The sequence below is a fragment of the Podarcis gaigeae genome, assembly GCF_964106915.1.
Source record: "Podarcis gaigeae genome assembly, chromosome: 4".
In the NCBI taxonomy this organism is placed as follows: Eukaryota; Metazoa; Chordata; class Lepidosauria; order Squamata; family Lacertidae; genus Podarcis; species Podarcis gaigeae.
Window position 1 is genome coordinate 73,834,156 of NC_139677.1, and position 25,504 is coordinate 73,859,659.

General features: G+C 40.3%; 1 protein-coding gene across 2 annotated transcripts in view; it reads right to left on the bottom strand.

Annotated features, from left to right (window-relative positions):
- Positions 1–25,504, bottom strand: part of FILIP1L (filamin A interacting protein 1 like) — a 155,932-nt gene that overhangs the window by 22,620 nt on the left and 107,808 nt on the right. The window contains exon 1 of one of the 2 annotated variants that reach the window (XM_083736148.1): positions 9,886–10,034. The exons of the other annotated variant lie outside the window; for it this stretch is intronic. The gene's annotated coding sequence lies outside the window, so the exon portion shown is untranslated. Of the gene's footprint in view, positions 1–9,885; positions 10,035–25,504 lie in introns of those variants that run through there. 2 annotated transcript variants of the gene reach the window in all.

Genomic DNA, 25,504 nt, shown 5'->3' on the forward strand with positions numbered 1-25,504 from the left:
ACAATTGCCTTAGGTTTAGGACCTAGTATCTTCTGCACTGTAAGTGGGCAACAAGTGGATTTTGAGGTTACAAGTACAACTACCTCTTCAATTGACACTGCAGTCTTTAAGATTTTGTTTGAAGTTTCAAAAGTCCACATGCACACTCTGGATGTAAATCTAAATTAGCCTATAAGAGGTTTTTAATTTCGAATCAACTCTTACAGTTCGTTTGTTTTGACCAGCTGCTTTGGTGCACAAATAACTCGACAGTTCATCCCTGTGCATAATGACTTTGAAGGAAACTCCACTGAGTTCAGTGGCGTTTGGATAGCAGCCTAATGTTGTAATCCTGCCATCCACTTACCTGGGCAGAAGCCGCATTGAACTCAGTGGAACTTCCTTCTGAATCAATTTGTAAAGTTTGACTTGCAATTGAATGGTAATGTTAACATATGCTGAACCTGGAACTTATGGGCTGTCCCACCGTTCATCATTTTAAGTGTGTGTGTGTGTGTGTGTGAGAGAGAGAGAGAGAGAGAGAGAGCAGCTATTGAGAGCCTCTCTGTAAACTCCAGTAGTCCTGACTTAGTTCACAAAGATCCTTCAGTGAACATATATAAATTTGCCTTACATGTACATTTCCAACCTGAATTTGAGGCTCACTTCTGCTTCCAATAACTAGAAAAGCCAATGTGTGGAAGATAATCGGAGGTCTTGAAATTTTTGTGCACATTTTAGTACATCTTACTAAACTCTATAAGATTTGCATCTGAGTAAGCCTGTATAGGATTGCTCTACATGTTGCCAACCAGCCTTTGTTGCAACAATCATAGAGGTTTCTGCTTGCATTCCTTAGCCTTAAGCCTCATTCAGTACATACCTAGTCTGAATTCCGAGGCTAGATTTGTCTGCCTTCTGACCGCTTACCCTCCAGCCTAATGGAATGGCCTTGATCTGGTTTACCCTTGCTTGCAGTGAGCATTTGTAAGGAGACTGTTTATTTTTAATGATGGAGCTTCAATTATTGAGCAGAAATGCCATCTTATTTGTTCTCCCATTTGTGGTGCGAGAGCGAGAGCGAGAGCGAGAGAGAGAGAGAGTGTGTGTTAAGCACCTTCCTTTTCTATCTCATGACTAGATTGATTCTAGGCCAGAAAAGGAGCAAGTGATTTCATTTGTAGCAGCAGAAACTGGAACTCATTGAGTTTTACATCAGCCAGGAAATTACTGTTGTGCAGATGCAAGGCTAACAGGAGGAAATGGAAAGATTAGACACTAGAGATGTGGGATGGTGGTCAGAGCACAGGGCTATGAGGAAAGAACTCCCTGAATTTTAATTTATCTTCTGACTTTGCTTTCCTCTCTTGTTCCTAAATTAAACTTGCCGGTTTAGCTTTTTAGTGTAATCTTATAATGAATGGAATGACTGTATTGGGTGTCCCCCCCCCTTGTTTGTTCTTGACCCAAAGTACCAAACATTTATTTTTATGTAGTTTGGTGGGCTGGTCTTAGGTGCCCAAAGCCCCTGGGTCTCTTAGTGAAGAACAAAAGCTTGCTCACCCCAAATGCTGAGTTGCTGCCAGAAACAAAAGTTCTAGTTCTGGCGGTAAGAATAGCTGCCTTATTCTGAGTCAGACCTAGCTCAGTCTTGCCTGCACGTGACTACCAATGGCTCTCCAGGGTTTCAGACAGGAGGCATTCCCAACCCAACCTGGAGACATCGGGAATTGAACCTGGGAGTTTCTGCATACAAGGCAGATGCTGTACCACTGAGTTATGTCTCTCCCCCAGAAGAACAGCAATAGGAAGTGGAGAAAACAGAGCTGCTCTCAGGAATGTTGTGGGCTCTTTGGGGCCCTAAGGTAACCCCAAGTTCATGTTGGCTGTTTATGGTGCCTCAAAAATAATAAAGAGGTTAAAAAACATGGATTTCAGTGCTAGGATCCCAAGTGCTAGAGGAGAGAAGGTATCGTCTTCCCACAAGAGGAGAAAGTACTGTCTTGCTCCAGACACCATAAGCTGGTTTTTGCTAAAGCACATTGGGACAATGGGAAGCTCACTACTTCCTTGCTAGCACCCATGATGTTAGCATAGTGTAGAATCTAAAGATACTTGGTATTCATATGCCATTTCCCCTAAGTGTACAGAACACAACAGCTGTCTCACATGAGCCATTTTTAATTCCTCCATTGCACAGATGGGGGAAGCTTTAAGAGACAGTGGATTGCCCAAGGTCCTCTCATGAGTTTATATCTGAGGGAAAATTCTAGCTCATGCTCTATGAGGTATAAGGTAACAGTTAAGTAAGAAGTACTGGGATACCTTATCACAAAAAGCATGCTGTCTTCCTGTGGCAGTGGCGCAGCGGTTTTTTTATTAGATACAGCATTTCTAAATATATTAGGAGCACAATTAGTTTGCTTTTGACTTAAAATCTTAAGGCAATTGAATTTTGGTTGTACAATATGAAGGCAGTTACTAGTAATAGCAGCATTTCTAGGATTCCGGCTATAGGGTGTATTAAGTATGGCTGCAAGCCACATAAATGGAGGGGTTAGGCAAAACCAATGTTTTGTTATTGTTGAGCTTTGTCTCCAAATTTGCATGTTTGTGTATTTAATTAATCTCATATGGTTTCACTTGCAAATCTCTGGAGTCACGTCTTGTCCAAAAGTTGTGTGACATACGACTATTGAGTTCCTTGATTTAGCAAGTTTCCTGTTCTTTGGAATGGGCACTGGCATCCTGATCCTAAATGCACTTGCATGACCTGGAAGTGAGCTTCGCTGGTTTCAGGGAGCATTGCTTCTCAGGAAGTGTGCTTTGGACCATGACTCAGTTTATGGCTGTTCCAAAGAATTGTTTTGAGAAGAGTATCTGTTCCTCTGTGCATTACAACATTCTTTCCTTCAAGTATTACTGTAATTTGCTGGTTTGTGCTGATATCTTGAGGAAACTCAAGAAAAATTACGCAACCATTCTGATACTTTATCTTTCTTAAATTAGCTAATATTTTGGATGCATTTGGAAATGGCTCTTTGCCACTAACAACTTATTGTTGACTGGTCATAAATGTCATTTTCCCAGAACATTTCCAGGAACTGGGCGTACTCTGAGACTATTCCCCCCCCCTATAGACTGAATGCAAAAGTTAAGTCTGGTATGACCACCTTGGCTCTCAGCCTAAAGGGCATGTGATGCAGGTCTAGACACTGAGTTGGCACTGGGAAAGTAGGAGCTGCTCCACCGCTTGATAGCTTTGTTGGTAGAGCATGAAACTCTTCATCTCAGGGTCATGGGTTTGAGCCCCACGTTGGGCAAAAAGATTCCTGCAATGCAGAGGATTGGGCTAGAGGACACTCGTGGGTTCCTTCTAACTCTATGATTCCAACTCTGATTCTTTCTACTACTAATACTACTTCCTCTTTCCTCCCTCTTTCAGCCATTCTGCCCCATCTCATGATGCCTTTCCTTCTGAAATGCCATGTTTAGCTATCCCGCCTCTTATTTTCTGTCGTCAACCATGAACATGTCTTTCTTGCTCCCTGCTTTCTTTCCTATATTATAACTTCCCTTATTCGCACACTGCCCATGCTTAATTTACTTTGCTTCTTTATACGCCTCTCGTTTCCTATTGCACTGGGTTCATATTATTTATTACATTAACATTCAGCTGAATTTTCCCTCCCCCTGGGAGCTGGATTGTGATTGGTCCACATTTGTACCTAAATTTCCTGTCGGCTGGTAGGAAGTTGAAGGAGAGCAGCAGCATTCCAGTGCTTGGATGAATTACGGCAATAGAATGGTCTGACGTAGCAGCTTCGGTAAATATGGTAATCCCTAGAGTGGGTTCAGCCATTCTAAACAAGCTTATCTGTACAGGGCTTATCTGTAAAACATAACCTGCATCAAGGGGGAGCCAAAGTTGTGACAAAAGTATGGAAGAATGCTGGTGACATGTGAAGGGTGTGATGGGGAGGGCATTAAAAAGGTGTAATCGTATGTGTATATGTGTGTGTGTGTGTGTGTGTGTATATATATATATATATATATGCAGGTTTTGGTGTCCTCGGGTGTCTTCCCGTGTAAAAGTTGGGGTGTCTAGGCATATTTTAAAATATGAGCCCAAAGAAGAAGCACAAGCAAGTTGCATGCTTATTTAGAACACATGAAGCTGAGCCCAAGCATTTTCTTCTGTGGGAAGATGCATGTACTGTCTCTGTGCCTCAGCTTGCACATCTGCCAGCAGACTTAATTTCAGGTGTTCGTGCACTAAATTAGTGTGAGAAGAGGAAGTGCTCTCTGCTGTTGACTGTGATGGAGTACAGTCTATCTCTCCACCATGCACTGCTGAGTGCAATAAAGCTTGGTAGTGTTAATGTGATAGGTTATTCCTAGAAATGGACTGTTGGTTCTTCTGTATCAAATTCTTGGCATCTGCTGTGTGAAAGCTAGAGATTTCATTAGGTCCCAGAAGGCTGCAGGCTGCAAGAGATTCTGGATGTATGCTGATAATATTGTGTGAAATGCTAACAAGAACCCAGCTCCCTTCAGGAGTTGTAACACCTCTCACAAGTTAGTTATGCAGCTTAAATTTGAATGTGAAAACCCGAGACAGTCTTACAATCAGAATCCCTACCGAAAGAAAGCTTGTAGCACTAAATACAGACAGTTTGATACAAATCTCAAAAATCTTCTTAGGTAAGCCTGAAGTATAACATGCAGTACTACATATACAATCCATGGGAATCACAGTGAAAAAAGATGGCCAAGGTTAATCTTACGTTAGAAAGAGATGCAGTTCCCTTGCATAATTAAATTTTTTTAGAGCTGGATAACTTGCAAGAATATTTCAACAGCTGGAAGAGGTCAGGAATGACAGCATTGCAATTAAATCTATTTGGTTTTGCTACTTAAATAGCTGCTTATCAATCAGTAATTCTTAGGCGCTGTTTGTATGTGTGTTTGTGGTGCCTTAGTTTTCTAGGTTTGACTGCAGCACTTTAGAAACATTTCAGTCTCTAGTAGTTATTAAACTTGCTTTTCCTTAACAAGGAGAAGCTCATTGTTGGCTGGGTGCAGTTGGGAGTGTGGAGTTGTCTCTTGTATTGTTGAGCAGTACTGTTGAGGAATGGGAGTGGAAGGGGGATGCTATAACTCATACATGGTTGAACTTGTGCTGTGCTAAGAAATATTGATTTGGAGACGTGAAGAATGGTGAAGAGGACAGGATATAAAGATGGGATGTGTTTGGTGTTTTTATTTAACATTGGGTGATGAGTTCCCCCATGACTGCAGTGTAAAGAAATGCTTAGGTTAGGTTTTAAATCAAGTGGTGGTTTGCCACTGCTGTGTGGTTGAGATCTTGTGGGTCAAGCTTACATATAATTCATCTGAGCTACAGTGTTCCTGGATTCCAATGCTACCAGTGTGGAATGGGATTCTGACTACTCACAAGTGGCAAACATGCCACAGGCAAATGCTTAACTCCCCTTCAAATGTCATAGTATTTGTGATGGGACATGTGGCAGCCATGATATCTCCCTTTCATCTGGTAAGAAGTATCCTTTGCTTCTCGCAAGAGCAGAGCTTTTTCTAGTACCTTTTAAAGTGGTTATTCAGATCGCAGTCTGAGAAATACATGTAGAAAGTTGTATGAAAGAATGCAAAATAGTTCTACCACATAGGGTTCTGTAGAGCCTCTGTTAGCAATGATTGTGCATTCTAGCCATTACCCTTATGAAGTCAGTACTACATTAGTCATTCAACTAAGCCTTTAATCCTGCTGAGGAAAGAAGAACCTAATTTTGATGACTGCATTCTGTTCATTATTACCATAAGGAATATAGGTGTACAAAATCCATTAATTGGCCCTGAAATGGATTTTAAATGACATTTCATCAAGGGGGACTACAACAGTTCCCTAGTTATGGCATAGAATACAAAAGACAACCTTAGAAAGTGTAAATAGCATTTTCTTTGGATTTTGAGTGAACAATCGGTATCAAGGGAAGCAGATGATAAAAAGACACTTGGAAAAAAAACCCAAAACAGTACATAATCTTTACCATTTTCATTGTAAGGCAGCCCCTTTGTGGCAGTTGACATTATTAATGGATGTGGTTTGCTTAATGAGGTGTTGTAAATACACTATATTCCTTTTTCTATATATTTTTTCTTATCAGTACCGCTTAGGATAGAGAAGGATTAAAACCTGAAATTCTAAGAGCTGATGTGAGATTATAAATAAGCTTGTTTACACCCACAATATTATTGTTACATTAACCTGTTTCCTGCCCCCTCTGCTCCTTTCAGCTGAGTGGTTTGTGGATGGAGCAGGACAGTGGATGTTTAGGGATCTGTAGTACTATGTGGCTGGTCAATTTCTCCACACAATTGATGCGAGGGAGAAGGAGGAAACAAGCATGTTGGCTCCGCCCCCTCCATCACCAGTCCTGTCATCCTCTAGGAGTTGGAGGTCTGAATGTCTGCAGCAGGAAGGCTTCTCTAATGTAGCCTCCCGGCATAATTACGAACCCTGATCCTGCTGGTTTCTAAATCATGTGAGGAGCCTTCATGGGTACAGCATGCTCCTTGCTGCAGACACTAGCTGTCCTCCATCAGGGTAGCAGAGATGGGCACAGAGACATGAAAGATAGGGTGAGGGCATCCCCACATTCTCCCTTATTGCTTTAAAAGGGCATAGAGGAAGGTGGTGTGGCGTTTTGTGGTAGCCATGTGGTTTTATGCTACATTCTCTACTTGGAAGGCTTTTCTTTTAATTTATTCTTTATTATTCTGATATTCCAAAAAATCAGCTGTGACCTCCTTTGACCTTTTTCTGGAAGGAAAAGTAATGTGTACAAGCACTTCCATTCCATTTAAGGTTCTAATGGTCAAAGGAGCTAAATAATTGCCATTCCAGTTAATTTTTGAAGGATGCTAACCTCTAACATTTAAAAAACTAGAATTCCAGCGGATTCCATTAAACTGATAGCTGCTTGCGAAGAACTGGCTGTTACGAAAAATAAATAAATACATGAAGGCATACTTTATGTTGATTCTTGCAAAAACACCTTAGAATGGCTGCAATTGATGGAGTAGCAACTTTAATAAAATTACATCTGCATAAGAGGCTGTTCAGTCACCACAGAACACTTTAATTGTTTAATATTAACTAATTTTGAAAATTGCATGTTCTGGGGAAAATATATCTTGAGGATGAAACCAGTTAATGTTATAGTGCTGTTAATAAGTCTATATGGAATTTAGGGTACTTGGAACAGTATAAAGTGGTAGCTCGGGTTACAAACACTTTGGATTACAGACTCCGCTAACCCAGAAGTAGTACCTCAGATTAAGAACTTTACCTCAGGATGAGAACAGGATGAGAACAGGGAGTGTTGTAATGGGCCACAAGTTACATTGTCCACAGTGATGTCACTAAAGCAACACCATTACTATTCAAGGCCCACAGAGTTTCCCTTTGTTCCATAAACATACTGTTGAATCTATAAACATGACTCCCATCAATCATCAGTAATCCACTGGCATTTGCAAAGCAAATTCAGATGGCCAGATATTAGAATGTCCCTGTTAGATACAATGCATTTCTTACAATTAGAAATGTAATTGGGTTTCCACACACATGGTGGAATGGGCATGGTAAACGAAAATTAAAGGTTTAAGGTCTTATCTGCAAAGAAGTTCAGCATGTGCTTAAATTCCCCACAGGAATCAATCAGGCTTTAGTTTTTGCCGGTTTCTTTAGTATGTCCTACACACTTAGTTACCAAGGATCATGTAAAAATAAAAACGGGGGGGGGGGGGTGTTGAAAATAATGCAATATTGATTAGTGGTTTTGAAATTAGAAGAGTGGGTGAAATTCTTAAAAACTAACTTTTATGTCAGGTGAATGAGAGCCATATTTAACTTTATGTCTGAAGTAAGTTTTAATCCGTATAATTATACAAGAAGTGTAAATGCTTTTGATTAGTTAGTTCATCAGCTTAGTTCATCAGTTTGTTCTTCTGTCAGTGTTTTTAAGATGAATGTTAAATAGTAATTAATGATTTCCCTCCCGGTGGTTTCAAAAGCTGATTGGAAGAACCTTTGCATTGCTGCTTAAAAGCTCTACCAAATAAACTTTTATGTTACTTGTTCATTTTCAGATAACTGATTTAGCTTTGGAACTTTATCTTGTGGTGCCTTGTAATGTACTTTTTGGCACCCTTTGGCTCAAGGTATGCCTTTTCTCCTCAATGAAGTGAAATGTTTCTGTTTACTAAGCAGTGAAATGGCAGATGCATTTGATAAAGCAACAGTTAACCATATAAGACCTGGGGAACTATAACATCTGGGGTTGTTCTGCAGGTGCAACTAAAAAGAAGTAGAAAGAAGCCTATCCTAAATATAAGTTGCTCCCTTAAAAGAAACAACCAAGTTTGTTTGAGTTGATGTCTTTCGCTTTGTGAATCAATTCAGCAAGCTGCTGTTGAGCCGGTCTGAAAGCACCAAAAGAACTAGGATTTTCTCTTCCTTAATTGAGCAGCTTTGTTCTAAAAGCCTAGAAAACATTGCTAATTTGCCAGATGTAGGTGAGTTAGTAGTGAGTGAAATGTTCACCTTGGCAAATTTTAGAATGTTAGCCATTTGGGGAGGTTTCTATGAATCAGATGCTTTCCCCACATTGTGCTTACTGATTCTACGTTGGTACAGTATTTAAAACAAAATCCAAAGTTCTCAAGCATCAGGTAGTTTATATATGTGGTGATGTGCACATGCTGTATACATTGCAAGCACCTCTGGAAAAACAAAAACAAATACTGCTAAGCTAACTGTTTATTTCCATAATATTTAGTACTTTAAAAAAAGTTAATATTGCATGGTTCCAATTGTCCTTCAGAGGCATTGTTTTAGTAGCCTTAAATTAATACACAGAAAGTTCTAATTTCCACAAATCAACATACAATTTTTTAAAGATATAGCTGGTGAATACAGAATACACATTACAGAATAGTGCAAGTTTATGTGTACCTTCAAACTCTCCCCCCCCAAAAAAATCATTTGCATTCACATGTTAAATTCAGTTGACTACACTGTTTAATCTTGCCATGAATAAATATTGCTGATATGAAAAATGGTGACATGGTACAGATCACTCTGTTAGGGTTCAGCCCTGTACAGAGAAATGTTGAGTGACCTTAATGCCTGGTAACCTGGACCAATTAGCACCTTGCAGAAATGTGCTTTTCAGGGAAGAAAAACTTCCGTTTCTTAAGCAGCACTATTTCTTTAAACAAAGGTATGAAAAGGATCTTAAACGTAACTAGTCTCCCTTTCCTCTTTAAACTGAACATATGCAGTCAAACAAACAAAATGCAACTCCTGAATATAACTGAAGCATTTGCATTAATAGTTGCATTTAAAAAAATTCTAATGCAGTATCTCCTTGAGTACATCTTCTAAAATTGTTCAAAAGTACAATAAACTCTTTTATATACATGTTTCCACATGCCTGTTAGTGTGCCACTTGAATGTATAATAATAATCGCTAAAACTTTTTATCCAGAACATTACAACGTTGCTGGGTCCTTTCCCACAATTTTAAATATAGTTATGACTCTGTCCAGCACACACTTGGAATCGGAGTGTAATTCATAGGTTCCCCCTTTCTCAGTATTAAAGCCTCATCTTTTGGTTTGGAAATAGCCTCCTATGCTAAAAGGGAGAGCATTAAAAAACAGTTTAGTAGTTGTTTGCTGTAGCTGATGCTTCAAAAACCTCTGTGATGTAAATTAAATCATGCACACTGTGGATTTCTTAAAGTGAACCAAGTTAACTTTGAAGCAAAATGTCTATTGGTTGCTAAAAGAAACTTCATCCCACAACTTCCCTCTTACCGTCAGTGAATGAACTGCAGAGTCCCTGTGTTAGCTATTGCTCCGCGATGCTGGGATTTTGATTCTCTTAGGCATCAGGGATGTGAGCATTCCAGCAGTTACACCAAACAATGAGAGAGAGACTCTCTGCATGCCCCAAGCCTATGGAGCATTACGTCATGGCAATACCATATAAGGAACTCTGTGTTGTGCAGACTCGTTGTGTCTGTAGTGTATTTCAATGATAGCCAGAGCTCAAAGCTTATTAATGTGTTCTGGCTCCAGCTAACACTTTGGACTGTGTGAAACATTTCATTTGTCTAATCAGTTTGTGGCCAAAATGAATGTTCAGGAGAGTTAAGTTCAGAGCAGTTCCTTCTCTCTGCTGATGATGGAGTAATAAACTGGTTGTTGCATTTTAATCTTTTCATCTTGGTTTTCCACAACACAACTGTTTGGGGGAATTGGATCGTAGGTTTCTCCCTCCTGCTCCTTCTCTTAAAAAAAAGGGGGGGGGAGCTTAGCTGGAATCCTTTGAGAGAAGTATGAACACCAAGCGTTCTTCTTCTTTTTGTTCTGTGTTTTATTTCCTGATGATGTAACTAGAAAACAATTCTTCAAGTGATGATGGGAAGGCCAGATGAGAAACTGGGGTGTGTGTTGAGTGTGTGCTCACTATTTTCCCCTTTAAGCCCACTTTTACAGCCCTTTCACTCAAATTTGATTAAGATTCTTCACTGGGTATGCTGTACTAAATTGAAAGTTTGATTAATAACTGGAAAAGATAATACAGGGAGGCTGAAAATAGAGAAAGAGTTTTAGAATTTAGGGGCATGTAACCTAATTTGCTTCTGTGTTCTGTGATATGTGAAGGGGGGGGACTGCAAGAAAAGGGCTGCAAAATCTCATTGAAAGGTTATTGGGAATTATCTGATTAAATCCCTTGCATGTTAATGAAAGAGTCTGAAGCTATATGAATAGCTCTTTAAAACCACTTTGTTGTGTCCCTAATCCATGTAGCAGAGCACATCTGCCTTCATTTATGAATTACTTGAAGTTCAGTCCTTTGCGGTATAAGTCTGTCCATGTTTACTCAGAAGTAAGTTGCTCAAAGTTTGGTGGAATTTACTCCCTAGACACTGAGTTTAGGATTTAATCCTTTAGTTGTTTACTGATGCATACTTTAATTATTCAAATATTATAAAATATTAGTCTGATATTCAGACGCATAAAATAGCACAAGCCTATGGTTTTCTCAGTCTGACTTTCTAAAAAATGTTGAGTGACACCATGAAAATATGAAGCAATTATTTGATTATTATTTTGTTGAGTGACACCATGAAAATATGAAGCAATTATTTGATTATTATTATTTTGAAAAATACAGTATTTGACAAGAATGTATTTCAATTATGTAACTATCATAACATGGGGAACATCCTTTTACCAGATTAGATTACTTGTTCATCTAGTTGAGTACAGTATTGTCTACTCAGGTATGGGAGACCTTTGTCTCTTCTGAACTACAACTCCCACCATCCCCAGCGCACATGGCCAGTGGCCAGTGTTGATGGGAATTGTTGTTCAGCAACATCTGGAGGACCAAAGGTTCCCCACACCTGTGCTCCCTGCAAGCCTCTGCAGACAGGCAGAGAGGTCTTTCCCATTTGCTTCCTTTAACTAGAGATGTAAGTGGTTGAACATGATACATTCTGCATCTAAAGCATGTGCTTTGTCACTGAGCTGGGGTCACTGTATGCAATTATGCAAAATTCAAAACAAAACATGCTGAACTATCAAAGATCAGGGTGAACCACAGCATCATGTTATAAAATAAAAGTAGAAACTACAAACCTGAAGCACCTCTGATGATATTATGACCAATTCTGTTTTTCTAAGACACTTCTTCACATAGTCTGCCAGGGTTAGTTACACTCTGAGTAGACCCATTGACAATAGTTAAGCCTATTGATTTTAGTGGATCTTGGCTATCACCCTATGTATTCTTGCATAGAAACCAATTTAGCATTGTAAAGAGACAATTCTTTACAAATAGAATCATAGAATTATAGAGTTGGAAGGGACCCTAAGGACCATCTAGTCCAGCCCCTGGCAATGCAGGGATATGCAGCTGCCCCATACAGGGATCAAACTGCAACCTTGTAGTTATCAGCACCACACTCTAACCAACGGGGGCACAATCCGTCCTTGCTACCAAAAAAATGGGAAGGGAATTGTCCATTGAAGTGGTGGGGAAACTGGTTTTCTTTCAAAGGTGGGGGAAGTAAAGTGCAAAAGGTGGGAGGTGGGGAGAATTGGGCTCAGATAATGTGTGAAAGGGACGCGGGTGGTGCTGTGGGTTAAACCACAGAGCCTAGGACTTGCTGATCAGAAGGTCGGTGGTTCGAATCCCCGCGACGGGGTGAGCTCCCATTGCTCGGTCCCTGCTCCTGCGAACCTAGCAGTTCGAAAGCACGTCAAAGTGCAAGTAGATAAATAGGTACCGCTCTGGCAGGAGAGTAAACGGCGTTTCCGTGCGCTGCTCTGGTTTGCCAGAAGCGGCTTAGTCATGCTGGCCCGGAAGCTGTACGTCGGCTTCCTCGGCCAATAAAGGGAGATGAGCGCCGCAACCCCAGAGTCGGCCATGACTGGACCTAATGGTCAGGGGTCCCTTTACCTTTACTAATGTGTGAAAAATTATAGATAAAATCAAGGTCTTGCACTACGGCTGTAAAGGTGTGTTGGTTATCCCTAATTTCCGAGTCGAGCAGAGAATACTGTATGGTATGCACTAAAAATCGCCCTTGTATATACCATAAGCGGCTGATATACTTGCACTTTCATCTAAATGCTTACAACTCAAAGGTTACTGTCCAAAGCTGGGTAACAGCAAATATTACATAATGCTTTAGGACAGGAAATGAAGAGTGTGTTTCATTAATGTTGAGGGAGAGAATAAAGTAGGAGTTTCTGGAGGAAATAACTTGAATTATGTGTTCATGTTGTACATTTTGGCTTGACTTTCACTGTTACATGTGTATGTATGTGTGTGTAAAAAAAATACCCCTGCAATTTTTCATAAAGTGCTTTGAATTCTAGTCATGGGCTGGGGGTGGGGAGAAGAAGGCTATGAAATATTTTTTAAATAAAATGTCCAGTTTATTCTTCACTATCCCCTTTTCCTTACGTATATTTGACAAATGCTTGCTTGTTTGTTGTATTTTCACCTTTAAATGGAATGTGGGAATATGGCCTCTTTCCATTTTAAAAACATACTTAAAACATAGCAGACTCAAGAATTGGGTTTTTACTGTGACCTAGTAAAAGGCGGCCATATTCTGTCTCCTTGGCTTAAATGTTCTGATTATAGCCTGTGCCATTTTCAGAATCTCACCCTTAGGAAGCAATTGCAAGCTTTGGACATTTCAAGCTTTGGGGGCTTGAAAGTTCTAATCCGTCTGTTTATAAACTTGAAGATACAACCAAGTGCCCTAATCCAAGAAAGGACCATATGGCTTCTTTGTGCCTGTCCCTAGACATAAAGAACCAAGCATGTGAACAGGTGCTGTGCATGGAGTTGATCTCCCTGATCCAGCGGCTGCTGCTGCTGCACCCAAAGAGCTTTGACAAAACAGCATTTATTCCAACCAGTTTTTAGAGATGCTGAATTCGTTCCTGCCTGCTCCTTACTCTCCATGAATAGCTGGCTACTGTTTTTTTAAAGAGGACTTGCGTGTACAGTGCCAACATAGGAAGGTTTAAGGGAACCATGCATTCTGTCCTTGGAAGTGGTCAATCATGCTGTACATCACTTGTAGTCTATAGTGCCCTGCGCCACATGTTTTTTCTCCCCTTACTCACTTTCTTGTTTCAAAGTAGATATTTCATAGGTTATTTTGGAGGAACTGAGTTTTTTTAAATGCTGTATTTATCTTTCAAATACTGCTGAAATTAACACACATTTATATGGTGAAAGTACTCGACTCTGCTAGGTGCTGTGTAATTTAGGTATTTTTATGGAGATGCTTTCTTTGACTTTTAGTGAGTGCTGAGGGACATGTTAACACTTCACCTGCTTTTTGACCATCACAAAATTAACTGGCACATATGTGGCTTTATGCTATCCCCTACTATAATAAAATGGAGCAGGAATCTTAAATGCTAGTATCTATTCTACTTTCTGTTTCCTGTTTTTTGGAGTGCAGCTGAAGAAAACGTGTTTCCCGATCCTGCTGGCTTGGTTTGAACATAGACCTATGAAGCTGTTCCAATACTGAGCTAAACCAAGACGCTCCGCTGCAAGAATTGGGAACCTGTAGCCTTCCACATGTTACTGCACCACAAATCCCATAATTTCTTACCATTAGCCAAGCTGTCTGGGGCTGATGGGAGTTGACTCTTTCAACACATGGAAGGCCATAGGTTCCTCATCCCCGGTCTTGGTGACTGAGAGTGGCTCTCCGGGGTATCTGACAGAGCTCTTTCTGCTACCCATGTCCTTTTAAAAACATAATAATTCAGAAACTGAACTAAGGCGCATCTGCACACAATCCATGTGCCCTGTCACTGGGCCATGGTCCCTCCCTGCACAGTGATTTTGGTAGATAAAATTCATTTCTTGTTGTAGAAAGAGACTGTTAGTAAGAATGAGCTGGGAAAACGGTGGGATCTTACAAATATGCTCTTCTATAAGAGGAGAGGGAATGATTTAGATGCTGACTCTTGCTAAACAATTCCTGTCTCCTTAGTAACTAATCATAGTTTTTTAAAATTTGTTGTACTTGTAAATATTATGGCAGGATAGAATACCACAGAATCAGAGAAACAAGAGCTAAAGGCTGATTAGGTCATTGCGACCCTTGCGTGCCAACACAGAGCTGCTCCCTCCTGACTGTGGAGCCTGGTTTGTTTTGTCTACTCAATGCTTTCAAATAATTTGGGCCTGAACTTTGGATTTTTTTGTGCTTTAAAAAACACACAGATTAGCTTTAACAAAGCACATATAGATCAATTGATTGATCAGGAATTAAGGAGCATAATGCCTTTAAAGTATATTAAAAAAATCAGTCTTCTTTTTCTTGGTCAACCCTGATAAGGTGGAAGCACTGTTGGATAGATAGAATCCCTCTCTCCAAAGCAGGTAACTATCTGATTTGAGTGGGCTTTCAATCCCTCTGAGAGACCAGGATCTCAGCTTGTGCATACTCCTTGATTCAGCCTTTTCACTTGAGGCAAAGGTGACTTCTGTAATGTGGAGTGTTTTTGTTTAACCAGTATAGGCTGTCATGTCTTCTGAGATAGTCTGGCACCAGTTACCCATGCTTGGGTAACATCCCTTTCAGACTACCGTAATGTGTTTTGACATGCAGTGCATGAGGCTTACCTTGAAGCTGGTTTGGAAGCTGCACTTAGTTCAAAATAATCAGCCAGGACTTTTAACTTGGGTGACTCATTGGGAACATATTTTGGCACATTTGAGAGTTCTACACTGGTTCAGGCCACCGTTCCCCATATCAGTTTGTCCAAATGATCTTCCATTGAGATTTTTCTCACAGTGCCACTAACCACCTGAGATCAAGCTGGTGTCAATAAAGGAGTCTTTTCATCTGTGGTGCCCAGGTTGTGGAACACACTCCTCAAGGAAGTGTCCCTGGCGCCCATTGTATTATCTTTTAGATAAGACATTTAAAAGAAAATTCTCTCAGGCATGTTAGTGAGTTGTGCTTTTAAACTGTGGGAATGAAGTTTTTCCATTCTTCTCTTTTATTTGGTTGTCTGTTCAATTGTCTATTAGTTTTAATTGTTCTGTTGTATACCTGATTTCTCTCCTCTCCCCCCCCCCCCCGATTTTAAATTGTATTATAAACCTCCCTGATATAAATATGTGTCAACAGCAGTATAAAAATGCCTTAAATAAAATTTCACACACTATGCAGACAGCAGCCTCGGCTGCATAAATCACTCAGGCTGCCACAGTTCTGAGAAGAATGATGCATGTATCTGCAAGCATGTTCATTGCATTCTTAGCTTACAAATTACATGTTTTAGGTGTAAAGTATTTTAAGCATACACTTTAAAATGTAAAAAGAAACTTCTGGGTATATAGGCAGTTTAACTTGCTGTTTGCAATTCCTTCACCCTGTTTGCTTCTATCAAAGAGGCAGTTGGCCAGTTCACATGGCTGTTAACTGAAGGGCTGGTGGTTTGAGCTCACCCATGTGTTAGGCAATGCCTTCCTCATACCTCTCCATAATTTTCATGTGGAGGGATTATGACTCAGAGGTACAAATATGCTATATGTCCTGTAGGTCTCAGATTTGATCTGGCTGAGACCTTAGAATCCAATGTAGAAAAATACTGGGCTAGATGAAACTGAGACTGCTTATGAGATGGAGGTGCTGTGGTTGGGCAATTCTTGTGTCCAGGAATTAGGTGGGTGACCTGGAAAAGTGGGGAAGAGCCAGGTGATAAATTTTCAGTAGCATCCACCAGTGTCCTGTGGTTTAATGTGGTGTGTGAACCAGACTTTTGTGAACTTATTTGCCTTTTTAACAGGCTTCTAAGCCACATGACTACTGAATTAATTGAATGGCAAGCTGGAAGTCATGAAATAAGTTTTCGTATTTGTATTATTTCTTATTTTGTGGCTTAGGTACTCAATGGTTCTGTAGTTTTAAGAAGGATAGAAGAATTAAAGCAAGTTATCTGTGCAAACATAGACTTTGTAGAAAAAAGTTTAATTAGATTATAACAAGTAGTCAAATAGAATATGTTGCCTTTTTATAACAATTGAGGAACACTTTAAGTAGAAGCTTGTGCCAAACCTTCTGATGTCAAACTGAATTTGAGGATGCGTTAATTTTTGAATCTGATTAGCTCCAGAGAAAAATTGTTTTGACATGACAGGAACAATAGAGTACATTCAAAGTGTGTGTGTGTGTGTATACGCACACACAAACTTGTGCAAGGTGGGGAGGGAAATTTAGTTCTGCACAGTGTTTCTGCATTCTTCCCCATAGTGTTCTGTGGGTAGGGAAAGATACACAGTGTTTCAGTTAGGCAGAATTGCCATATGATCATATGTGCTAAGCTCTTGTTCCTTATGGTGTCAGAGACTGGTGGTGGTTTGCTTGATGTTGTTGAATGGTTTCTTTAAATGTAAAGGTTCATAATTGTTCCACCCGATGTGTATGTCTTTAAGGGGCCAGAGCAAAATAATGAGACCCAGCTTTACAGCTGTGAAACATAGCAGGTGCCGCTGAGTTGTATTGATTAAGCTGGTCAGCAATTGGGTGTCGTATATAAGGAGCAGCACCTAGCTCTCCCATTACCCTGGGGGATGGGTTGGTGGTTGGGTCTGGTTTGTTGTTGATGTATTTAGTGTATAATGAGTTTTTGTTTTTGTTATTATAAACCTTGTTTAAGTTATTTTTGAGTCCCCTTTTAATGCATGGTCTCCCCAGCAAGCTCTCTGCAGCGCTTCCATACTGCAAAAAGCCGACAGATGTGAATTATTTCTTTCCCTTGAGAAGGCACTGAGAACTCTGTAGTTGCACATAGACCTTCTGGATGCAATTGTTACATGCATCATAATACTTCCAAGGAAATCTCTGCATGGGTGTTTGATATCAGTTAATCAAAGATGTAATGCTGTGTCTTAAAAGTATAGTGAAAGGTAAAGGGACCCTTGACCGTTAGGTCCAGTCGCAGGTGACTCTGGGGTTGCCCTCATTTACTGGCCGAGGGAGCCGGCGTACAGCTTCTGGGTCATGTTGCCAGCATGACTAAGCCGCTTTTGGCGAACCAGAGCAGTGCACGGAAACGCCATTTACGTTCCCACCGGAGCGGTACCTATTAATCTACTTGCACTTTGACATGCTTTCAAACTTCTAGGTTGGCAGGAGCAGGGACCAAGCAACAGGAGCTCACCCCATCACGGGGATTCGAACCGCCGACCTTCTGATCGGCCAGCCCTAGGCTCTGTGGTTTAACCCACAGCGACACCCACGTCCCTAAAAGTATGGTAGCTTGGGTTAAATGGAGACTGATGGGTGCAGAACTAAGTGAAAGGTATGAGCTCAATTGCTCAACGTAGAATGGGAAGGAAGAAACGAGTAGGACATCTGCATTATGCACCTGGCTAGCAGATGCATAGATGTACTCAGTATTTGTTCTGGGGTGTGTGCACTAGATGTTAAAATTCCAGGATGCAGTTATAATAACCAAGAAAAATTGAATTGTTTAGCCTGGAAAAAACAGGCAAATTAATCTCCCCCCCCCCCAAAAAAAAGAGCAAATCTGCATAACTTGCATATTTTACCTGTTGTCTTAGTTGTGGAAGTGGAAGAGCTCAATAATAAATGGAGACGATCAATTACAGCATAGAAAAACCCAAGAACAAAAGAACCAGCTGAACAAAGAGAGTAAGTGAGCTGCAGCAGAAAACTAGTCCTAATTATTTTGAAAGAGTGTTAAAAGAGCATAACAAGTTGGAAACCAAATCTAATTAGGAATCTATCTTTTTCATTTTCATATTATTATTCTTGCAAGAACTCTGGATTTCTGTTCTTGCCAACCACCGAAAATCTTATTTAGTCACATCTCAGTTCTGATTTCTGAGATTTCAGTTGACTTTAGATATATCTTTGTGAACCTGTTGGCTACACACTTCCTTTAAGAATAAAATGAAAGCTGAGATTGTCAGGAATCTGAATTCTGCAATCAATACCAAATTCTGTATTTCTATATCCTGTTCCATCGCAGTCTATACAATATTGCACTGTAGTAAAATAGTTTATGGATGCAACAATCCTTCTTCTGTACCATTCAGTACTATGGACATAGTATTTTTTCTAATGTTAATTAGGATTTTATTACATTCCAATCCTTTACTAACACAATTACTATTTTTAATATGTCTCCTTCAGAGTTCTCTCCCAAAACAACTCTTAACTTGTGATCTAGTCTTACAAGAAGTGCCCTGCGCCCCTCTCTATCATATCCAGGGCAAATTCTATTTACCCTCCTTCCAAATACAAATCTCTGACTAGCCAAACAGTTATATCAGTACCCTAGGGGTACTGAGCAAGTTTATTTCTGTTAAGGAATTTGTGCTGAACCGACACAGTGGTTAATATATCCCACATGCACTATTCTGGAAAGCAGATTTCTAAGGAAATAACTTCGCTTAAAGAAATGTTGACCTATCTGTTTGATAGATTGATGACACAGGTATTTGTCTTGGTCGTGTGGCTCCGTTCTCTATTCTGGAAAAGTACTTTGTTAATATCTTGGGGACATGATCCAGCCAACGATAAGCACTCTGAAGCCTCATTAATTTCTACAGAAGGGATTTGAGGGGGGAAACTGTCCCAATGACATTAACTTTGGGCACTTAACTGAATCTTGACTTGGTTTCCTAGGTCAGGTGCAGATGTAACAAAGGGGTCCCTTAACTACATTTAAGGGATCCTGAACTGGATATGGCCTCGTGCTCTCCCTCCCCTCACACCACTGGTGTGCATCCTCCTGTAGGGATGACTTACCAATAGGCACAGAGGTGTGTTACTGAATGTGCAGTCTCATTAAAGAGCAGGTGGGGAACATTTTTTGCCTGAGAGCCACATTCCCTTTCAGGCAACCTCTTAAGGGCCACATACGAAAGGTCAATAGGGCCAGAGGCAAACATGAGTACAGCAATAGATGTACATTTTGCCTTTTGTACAATAGGGTAGTTTCCACACATCACCCATTCCTAGCCTGTGTCCAGACAAGCAAGAGGCATCGTCAGAGCTCAGAGACACATTCCAGCTACTCGAAAGCACTCAGGGGTACAAGGCAAGGCCAGAGCATGGTCTGGGGGGAGTTTCAAGAGGTAGATAATGTAGTCTAGGGGCCTGCATTCAACCCTGGGCCTGAGGTTTCCCACACCTCCATTAAAGGATGGCACATGTTCATGAATTATTACTTGATAGCACCATGGAGCATTATTTGGATTTTTCGGCCTTGGGCACCAAAATGTTTTGAGGTGTCTCTCAGCCTCTTCTCCTGTTCCTCATGCCTCATCCTCCCTTTAACACTCTTGAGAGGGAGCACACATGCACATTAGAATTAGAGAGGTGAGGGGGAAAGATCTTCGAGCTCAATGTAAGAGCTCCTCTGACTGGCCCTTGTCAGAGGATTTCACGCACTTAATTAAAAACTTGTAGCCCTGAATGATGAGGCATGCAGGGCTAAAAACAGAAACAAAGATTCTTGCCTCACAGACGTATTCGAATGAATGGATAAAGGAGAGGCCTCTCACATCAAAGCAGACCCAAGCCTTCCCAAAATGGCACCCAGAACACAAAATACTTCAATGGGAGCTCAAATGGATGATATCCCTCTCTCAGGTGGTGAGGCAGCTCAACAACTTAAACCTTTCAAATACAAACTTATGGTGGGATAGGATGATTTTCTGGATAGAAAGATAGTGGACCTGGGCTCATGCATTGAAGGTACAGATTAAGTGGTAATGAAGCATTTGAGCTCACCGTTTCAAGCAAGGAGACCATTTAAAACTGGGGAGATGAGAGGGTCAAATAAAATGGAAATAAATGCAGCAAGTGGTTCTCGTGCCTTGGTAAAATGCTAACCGGTTAAGAATTTTCACTTGATACTCTGTGTGCAGTGTTGATGATGATGTTTCTGCCATTCTACACATACCACAGGCTGTCAATTGAGTTCAAGGTAAGGTAATACAGGAAAGCATTCTTTGACAAGGGAGGTCAAGATATGTGGTGGTAAGCTTTAAGCAACTGCACCAACAGAAAACTGCTAAGGATCTGGAAAGCAGCTGGTTCCCAGTGACTATGGCTGGAGGCTTCTTACATGAACAGCTTTGCCACTTACTACCAGTATGACATCATGTCACTTGCTGAGTCATTACTATGATTTTTCATACACCCGCAAAATCTCTCAGGCACAGTAATAAATGTAAATGCATTACATCATATAGGGGGGAGAGTGAAGCCTTATTAACTCAAACTACCCTGAGGGCAGGATACTATTGTTAGTTGACAGTGGAACACCTTCGCAGATTTCGCATTGCAGGTTATAAAATATTATTAACATAGTAGTCTGAAAAGTTAAAACTATTTGACTTCAAACAGAATTCTTCAGGAAAAAAAGGTGTATGATAAGCAGATAATGACTTCATTAACAGGTCTCTTTTTAACTATTTATTTCTGCCAATGAGGTGTGTGCGAGAGAGGGAAATAATATTTAAAATTTTATAACCACCTTTCTGAACCATGCCGTTGAAATTTCACACAAAGTATGTAACCGTTGCTGCTAATGAATTCAAAGAAGGCAGAGCAATTTCCTTGCAGCCTGTGGTTACATTTACTGGTGAACGATTCACTTAAAAACTACTTGAAAGAAATTCAATCATGGAATATAAAACTACTCTTACAAAGCTACTTTTAATAGTGCAATCCTATACATGTTTATTCAGAAGTAAGTCCCCTTGAATACATTGAGACTTACCTTCCGGTAAGTGTATATAGAATTGCAAGTGTTTTGCAGTATACTTATAGGAATATTTACTTTAGAGTAAGTCCCAATCTGTTCAGGTTACAGTGCAGTCTGGAGAGTTTATCATTTGTTCATTAGTTCTGTCTGTGGCAAGTCATTGCTAGCCTGGAGATGATAGGTTAGATTGCATCAGGACTGATGTAGCGCTTTCAGGAGACTGGAAGGGAGAAGGTGTAGGCAGCTCTGACTCCCTATATTATAACTTTGTAAAAACAGTTGCCAACTTTCCAATAAGCCATCTGTGTCCCATACATTTACCCTTTAACAGCAGTTTGATCTGCAGACATTACCAGGCAATCGTATTCCTTGCCAGGTCTTGAAAATATTTGCTTGTCTGCTGTTAAATGCACCAGCACATGGGTTATCCCCCCCTGATCAGCTGGCAACCCTAGTTATAAATAGGGTGAATGCATTGTTTGCCATGTGGTCTTTCTAAAGTCACGGTTTACAAAGGAACACACTTTCCTGCATGCCATATTGAAATTAATCAGGTTTATATGTTGGGAGCACATTGCAGATCAGAATATTTAAGTATTCAGATACAATTCACACCCATTTCAGTTAAAATGAGTTGCCTTTAACTTTATGAGACTTAAATGAGATGTGACTGACTAGTTGTCCCACTGATCTCAATTAACTTTAAGTGCTTTTATTCTGGATTGGGATCTCTAATTATATTGCACTTACTTCAACTTTTCAACCAAATCATTGTTTTTCAGGGATTACCTGATGAAATCCCCTATAGGGATTATTTCTGAAACACGATTGAAACCAAGCTGACAATGATTGCAATCCAGTAGGTTCCTTTAGTTGTGCTGGAACATTGCACATATGTAGTGGGGCTTTTGCAAGTAGTCTAGCATGTGTATCTCAAAGGTTATATGCAGTGCAATTTGGAAAACCTGTTGTGGGGTATTCAAGATAGTTAGATATACATTTGTACCTCTGGTTACGTACTTAATTCATTCCGGAGGTCCGTTCTTAACCTGAAACTGTTCTTAAGCTGAAGCACCACTTTAGCTAATGGGGCCTCCTGTCGTCGCCGCACCGCCAGAGCAGGATTTCTGTTCTTATCCTGAATCAAAGTTCTTAACCCGAGGTACTATTTCTGGGTTAGCGGAGTCTGTAACCTGAAGCGTATGTAACCCGAGGTACCACTGTATCTGGAAAATGCCACAATATGTCCCCCAAAGTGTATGGGACTATAGGAACTTCTCATGAAGCTATTAGTGATATATTAGCCCTAGGATAACTTCCTTAGGTCTAGTGAGCAAAGTTACGTCTCTTTCACTAGCAGATCTTCGTTTGAGGTCCCAAGCCCCTGACACTGAAAGGCAAACTATTTTTAACTCCTGAGTATTACTTAAGTCTTGGTATACTTGTGGTGTTCAGCTCATGACTTTGGAACTCTTAGGCCTGCCAGCCCTGTGACCTCAGTCATACCATTGCCTGTAAATAATCTTGTATGTTAATTTTCATTCTGAATGATGCTCTATGTATGGTCTTTCACCACTGCTTGTGTGTTTATGTGGGAAGTGCCTTTCATGTTTTCTGAGGCTGTCTGTTTGGAAAAATTGCACAGCCTCATTTGATCCTGAATGAACAAGTGCTCTATGAAAGGATGGGTAACTGGACATGGGACTGTAGTAAAGGGTTTTTAAAGAAAATAATTTTGAATCATCAGTGCTGATGGTGGGATTAAGAGACTTGCAGAAGAATCTTCCGTCTAGAAACTGGATGGGTTTATTTAAGGTGGCTTAAAAAACACAACGCATACAGTTTACCACTGCAGTTCATTTCTGACGTTATATTTTCTGGATTATGAGTCATGGATGTCATTATAGTTAAACATCCATGTGCAGAATGAATGCACTTCAGAGGGACAGAAGTTAAAGAAAAACAGAAGTGTGAATAACTGCTAATGGCATGCTTCAGGCTCCATTCAGTCTGCCATTTCATTTCATCATACATAAGGGGGATAGTTGAGAGATACCTTTCTTGACATTTAAATGGCAACACATGTTTGCAATGGTGAATGGAAACTATAGTTGAAAAAAGACGGGCATATGGCATTGAGAAGGCAAGGAGAAATTTGTTGCCCTAATATGCACCATGTAATTGGTACACTTAACTTGCTGAAGTGGCTGTTTTATTTTATTTTTTAAAAAAAACTGTTCTCCATTTGTGTAAGTTTTCCCAGTCCGTATGTGTTTAGTGCCTTCAGGACTTATGTGCACAGAAATCAGGCTAGCCTCATGTTGTTCCAAGGGGAAGTTGACAGACAGACAGGAGTGTGTAATAGGAGCATGGGTAGTTTTTATTGAGGAGTGGTGTGGTGAGCTTTAACATTTTTTAAATTAGAATTTCAGAAACAGAAAAATAAGATAACATAGGAACATCAGAGATGCATTAAATACACAAACATGTTGTTGCGTTTTACAGTCACAGGTATATTAATGTTCAATGCCCTAGGATACGTTATGATACTAACTATTAATTATGTCTCCCACGCCCAGTTGAGTTTACAGTGCAGTCCTACCAACCTTGACTTAGATGTCATATCCATTCAAGTCATGAAGACTTCCTTCAAGCAAACATCAATAGAATTATGCTGTATATTATTTGATACCTGAAAAGTCATCTTACCCCTTATGTACCTTAGGATCACTGTGCTCCGCAAATGAGGGCCTCTTGTAGATATTACCTTTTCAGGATGTCTGTTCTGCCCAGTATAAGAATTGGGTCTTTTTTTGCTTACTGTTTCTTAGAAGTCCTGTACCTCTAACCAGTGTTTGTAAGTTTTTGCAAAACTGTTTCATATACTTTGCTAAAACTTCTCTAACTCTGCAGGTCGTCCTTATGTTTTGTTTCTTTTATCTTTGTAGATGGGCAATACTGTTACTTAAGTATACGTAAAGGGGACTTGCTGCTAGCCTTCTTTTCCACAGCAGTAGCATCCCTGTGCTCAGATAAGATAACAGCCCCCTCTCAATTTCCTGTGAGAGAAGTCTTAAAACTTTTTTTGTAGACTGTGGCTATTGCTGAATGCAAGCACCCTGCCTTTTACTTTAAGGTTCTTTCCTAGAAAGCTCACCCCAAAATGTTTAAACACCTGGCTGATTACTGTATTAATGATTAATTATCACAATCCATCACTTATATGAAGCAGTGGGGGGGGTGTAAAAGGGTAGGATATGCACACAGTTGGCAAAGTTCTAACAACAACTCTGACATCCCATCTGTTTTGAGGTTAAGGTTGGATTCCAGGAGGGATAAGTCATGGCCACACTTATCAAAGACTTTGGATTCTGGGTTTTAGGTGCTGCCAGTTTTTCCACAGACAGGACTGAAAGGTGTCTTACTTGCCTACTGTCTAAGAGATTGAAAAATAGGCTTTCTGAAATTGCAAAGGATGGTGTGTTTGAATCATCTGTGGAAATCTAACAATTGTTTATTGATGTTTTTATCAGTGTGTTTTGCAAGGGCGGGGGAAAATAATGCTGTTATCTGCTACTGTTTTTAGATTATTTCCCCCTGCGTTCAGTGGTTTGAAAACTATTGCTCAAAGAGAGGATGCAGTTATCTGTTGAATGTGCACTGCTGATTTCAGGCTCTACACAGGTACAATGATAACAGTTTAAAGGGGGTTATATGCAGATTCCTTATAGGACTTTGAACACAGGACAGGAGGAGGCTGGGTTTCGCTTATGGGGACAGTACATGGCTAATTCACTGGGCTTGAATGCAACAAACTGCTTCTGAAGACAGTTTGGAAACTTCATCTGGTGCAGAATTTGGTGGCCAGGATGCTCACCGGGGCAAGAGGATTTAAACATACTGCACTGATCCTGACATGACTGCACTGGTTGCCAGTTAGTTTCTAGGCCCAAATAAAAATGCTGGTTTTGATTTATAGAGCTTTAAGTGACTCTCAACCACAATAACTCAAGGACCACCTCTCCCCATAAGAACCAACCTGGAGCTACAGTTATCATTTGAGGCCTATCTTTGTGTGCCTCCTCCATGAGAGGTCAAGAGGCTGGCAACACAAGAGCGAGCCTTTTCT